Below are 5,430 nucleotides of genomic sequence, written 5' to 3'. Positions count from 1 at the left end.
CCTCCAGTCAGGCACTAACACCAGCTCTCACCAACATCCTCTTCTCCGTAACCTAAAGCCTCTGTTTGCCCTCTCCGCTTGGCCACAAATCATCCAATTTCTTGAAAAAAAAAGAAAAAAAAGTTCCACTGATTGATGGATTCGGACCCAGATTCTCACAAGATTACATAGGAGGTGACGGTATAGTGTAGTGTAGTGTAGTCGGAGAATTAGTCACATGAATCTGGTTAAATCTCTCAACTTACCGATTCTCATCCTTGTCAAAGTCTGATAGGGTGTTGCCGTCACTTGTTCAGACAAATTAACCTGGGTTGTCGACCTTGAGGGGAGGTGTTTCAGGCCTGGTTGGGCTGAATGAGAGTTCTCTATCACATTGCATCCAGTTAGTAGTACTCTTTGCCCGAGTGTTAGTGATCACTCTGAGGAACTAAATTATACTCGAGCCAGGTACCAAGTCAGACAGAGTGATGGCCTTCAGCCACTGCATCGCAAAACGGAGCAAATCTTAAGACTGTCCTGATAAATTTATGTGTCAAGAATTAACACTGTAACTCTTACGGTTCTTGATTTATGTAGCCGACGTGTATGTTTACATAATGAGATACACATGACACTGATCACCACTCTCATGCATTTAGACACTTTCCTGTACAGACCAGCACTTCCAGCCCTCTGCCTCTCCCCAACACGTACTCATAGGTAAAGTCGAAGATGAAAGTTAGCAGACACCGACCTGGAGGTATATGGACACTGAATATTTGAACTTTTGAGTCTGAAGCTTCAAAAACAAGTTATTCTGTTTACCAACAAATGGCGCGCTTCTCCGAGTAGTTTTTGGTGCATGTGTGTGTGTGTGTGTGTTACTAACGGCTGATGCTACTTGTGAACAGGGCTGTGCCCTTCTGAGGGCCGAGTTAGAGAGGGCCAAGGAAGAAAACTTGAAAATTAAGGAAGTGATAGCGAGGATGAAGGTAGAAACGAGACAAGGAAAGCCCGTGTCTGACGAAAACTCAGGTGAATGGAAGGTTGTGAGGAGAGGGACGATCAAACTGGTGGTGAAAAAACCCACCAAGGATACGTCAGCAACAGCTAAGTGTACCAACTCTTTCAGTCCTTTGATAGACGAATTGGACGTTAGCATAAATCAGGGACAGGGCTGACAAGGAAGGTACGAAAACCTTAATTGTTGGCGATTCCCAGATATGGTACCTGGATAGAGCTTTTTGTGGTGAAAATAAAAATAGGATCGGGGTTTGTTTACCAGGAGCTGGGGTGGGGGATATAGTTGACAGGATGGACAATATCTTGTCTGGTAATGGGAACAAACCCATCATCTGACCTAGTGCAGGATGTAATGATATTGGCCGGTGTAGGAGTGAGGAGCTCCTTGATCAGTTCAAGACAGCTATAGAATGTATTAGGGTGAAGGGAGGGATCCCTATCATATGTGGTGTCCTGCCTAGAAGGATAGTTGGCAATGAATGGTTGTCAAGGGCAGTTGGTGTCAACGGCCGTCTTGACAGTTATTGCAAGTCAATATCAGTCCCATTCGTTGACAACTACGACAACTCTTATGGTAGAAGGGACCTTTATGCTAAGGATGGGGTGCATCTGCCTGGGGATGGGGTGGCAACCCTGGCTGGCTCTCTGGAGAGGGCAGTTCAAAAGATGTCAAAGCCTTTAAACTGCTAGGGGAACATATGAGCACGGGGGTGGAAGAGACTGCAGTGGGAGCCAGTAAACAAAGTGAAAGGTTACAGAGAAATTGTGCTAGACATGATGACAAAACTAAATTAGACAGGGAGTTAAAACCTAAACACAACAAAGAGAGGACTCAGAACACGACTAACTTAAATGTCTACTACGCAAACAATAGAAGTATGAGAAACAAAATGGATGATATTAGGCCCTTGGTATGTACCGAAAAAATCGATATAATAGCATTCACTGAAACATGGATAAACCTAGACTCACGTGAGTTACCGGTCGAATACCAAATTGCAGGTTACAAATTATTGCATGCCGACCGGCAGATTAGGACAGGAGGTGGATTAGCAATCTATGTCAGTGATAATCTGAAGTGTGAAATAAATAAGGAAATAAAAACTGAGAGGAATACAGAAACAATTTGGATAAAATTAATCGATGATAGGAAAAAATTAATCACAGGGGTAATTTTTTGACCTCCCAATCTTGCTAGAGTTCATGAGCGACTTATTTGGGTGAAATGCGCAGGGCTTCCATACATAGCAAAGTCTGTATAGTAGGCAACTTTAAATTTAGTCAAATAGATTGGATTAACCTTACGGGTAACTCAGAATCAAAGGATTTTCTTGAAACAATCCAGGACTGTTTCATAAGTCAACATATAACCGAACCCACCAGGGGTAATAATATACTCGATTTAGTTCTGCCAAACAGAGAAAACCTCATTAGTAATGTCGAGGTAAGGTACAGTGACTCGTCCTCGGGTGTTGATATGAAGTACCTCACGGTGATGTTGTGTTATCCCGTAGTCAGGTGCATAGCTCTCTGCTGTTCCCAGGGTGGACGGATTAGCACCTCCTTGTCAGAAGATGGGGTGCTTATCTCACTGGTGGATCGCGGCTTTCACTGGTACTGTCTAGTGCTGAATTCACCAAACACAGGGTCTCGAAGGTCACAATGCAGGGGAGAGAGAGAGAGTTCACCTCTCACTAAGGTGAACCCATGTAATCCGTGACGTAATTAAGCGACAGGAATACAAGTTTCTTGAAAGAGATTTGTGAGGTGTTTGATGTCGTCTAAGCCGCTTAGTCCCGCTTGGGCAGGTCCATGTCTCTGTGTACCAAGACGTGGTAATGACGATCTCTTTCTGTGTGTGAGTGTGTGTCTCTTTCCTCACCTCCTCCTTCCACCTTCCTCTCCTCTCCTCATCCATCCCCCTCCACTTTCTCTTCTCAGATCTTCTCCAGTATCCTATCCCTCTCACCTTACCACCTTTCCTCCTCCCTCATTTACCTACCCCCTTCTCCTCCTCCCACCCGTTCTCTCTCTCTCTCATCCCCTTCATGCATACAGTAGCGGCGTGTACATAATTTAACACACCTCTTTGTACGTTTCTACATCATTCACAGGTGAAATAAATTACTTGGGTGTATCATAGTGGACGTTGTGGAATGAAGTTAATGCAGGTATAAAATAATGTATAGGGAAATATATGTGTGTTGGAGTAGTCATTTATATTTCCAATAGTTTAATCAAGATATTAATAGAAGAGTTATTTAATGGAGAAGCTACACTGGGCATTTAATTAGTACTGGTGTTTTTACGTTGCTTCAATTAGTGTGTGTGTGTGTGTGTGTGTGTGTTTGTGTGTGTGTGTGTGTGTGTGTGTGTGTGTGTGTGTGTGTGTGTGTGTGTGTGTGTGTGTGTGTGTTTGTGTGTGTGTGTGTGTGTGTGTGTGTGTGTCTTATAAGATATATTTTTACTGATACTGCTTTGCTATTAGTACTACTTCTATATTTACTTCTGCTACTTCTTTTTTTTAAAATTAAATATCCTAATACATAAGTAGCTGCCCTAGCTGTGTTGGGTTAGTTGAGCCGCAGATCTATGCGGCATTCAGTGACTGTTGCCTCATAGTCAATATCTGCGACTGTTGTCGGCTTTGGAGCCGATGCTCTCGTTCCCTGAGGCAGAGCAAGGCCGACCTAAGGAAAGAGGACAGTCGACATCTTAACCAGGCTGTAACATAACTTCTGGGCTGCTGCTTCCGGTCAGATAACACCTCCGAGATTCTGGCATAGAAACATTTTGCACTTGGCCCCATCCTACCAGAGGTTGTGAACACCAGAGGAGTGAAGCTCCCCTGATTAACATTCCAAATTCTCTCTCCATATGCCCTGATCTTGTCATTCTCGTTCCTCCTGTGTGCAGCATCTAGAGCTAGGTTACGGTGACATGCGGCCATGGGATAGAAAATCCTTATGTCAAAGAAGTCTCGCTGTCCCCGCATCCAGAATCCTCGAGCACTGATATCCACACGGGCTTCGTTGGAGTGTTTGAAGTCCTGTGACGGAGGTTCTCACCGTCCAATGGAAAAAGAGGCGGTTCCACCATGACGTCGTGGCAGATTTCATTCAGTAAATTTGCTGTAAGATCCCTTACTTCGTCAATCCTCATGCATACGAAGCCCCCTTTCTTGTACACCATGGCGTGGTCGATGTCATAGGAAGAGCCACACACGCATTGGGAAGGCAAACATCCTACTGGCCTACCGTACCTTAGAGCATTGGCATCTGTAAATTCTTGTTTATTAAGGATGAAGCCTTTTGCCCTTATCGGTAACGTTGTTAGCCAGTTCGAGGCATCCACCTGCTGCGCTAAAGCTACTTTTTTTTTTAAAGTTCTCCGGCAATTGCTGCAACAGTTGCAGTTTATCACTTTGGGTGTGCTGCCGTTCTGTCGTAATGGACCATCGAATCTTGTTTAATTCGATGGTGTCCACCTGACTTGTTGCATTCTGAGCTATTATGTGCTCAGTGAGGGCTGCCGTGAACTTGACTGAGTTCTGATGCTCTGTAGCAGCAAGCTCCACTGGATTAGTCAGTCCCATACCTCCCAGTCTCGGTGGTAGTGCAAGGAATGGCCTTTCTGCTGGGGTTAAATAAAGGTTTTTCACAAGTGTTGGGATAAAGGCGACAATGATGGCTTCTTCCAGAGGGCGGAGGAGGGGTCCAATATCAGGGATGGTGCGCATCAGGTAATTCCAAGGATGCTTGGCTCCATGGGTGAATGCCGCAAATGCTGCCTGTGGCTCTGTTTTAGCAATATCAGACAGAGCTTGGATTTCCTTCACCCACTCATTTACCTTTCCCGTTACATAATCGGTAATCAAGTCCTTCGTGCCAATTATAACACCTCGATGTCTTTGGCCATCCTTTGTTAATTTGACCTCACTTCCCCCGAACACCTCCATTGCCCGTTCATAATGTTCTGGCTTCATAATGAGGAAGGACTTACTGGCATTTGGGTGGTACCCTATTTGTGGACCTCGGGTTGTTACCAGGTCCCACCACATTTTAATGTCCTCCACTTTTCCTGCTCCTGTTAGGTCATCAGCGTATGCCAATTGCTTGACCTCGGTTGTTTCATATTTTATTATATGTTGGAGCACAGACAGGCCTAGTGCGTACATTGCCATGGCGGCAGGGTCCCCCTGCGTTGCTCCCTCAGTTGACTGTATGGTGGTATCTCCTCTTAGGGCCTTGAAGCTTGTTATATAGAGGTCTGATGGATTCCTATAGGTGCTTTCAACATTCGTTGCAAGGCTAGGACACTTGATCTTGATGTTGTGCAGTGTAGCCTTTGCTGTTGATTATGTTGAATGCGTTGGAAGCGTCAACCAGGAGTACTGCCTCACAATCACGCTGCTCAAATATCTTTCTC

This window comes from Homarus americanus, unplaced genomic scaffold (genome assembly GCF_018991925.1).
Source record: "Homarus americanus isolate GMGI-L3 unplaced genomic scaffold, GMGI_Hamer_2.0 scaffold24097, whole genome shotgun sequence".
Lineage (NCBI taxonomy): Eukaryota > Metazoa > Arthropoda > Malacostraca > Decapoda > Nephropidae > Homarus > Homarus americanus.
Note: the sequence above shows the minus strand (reverse complement) of the source record.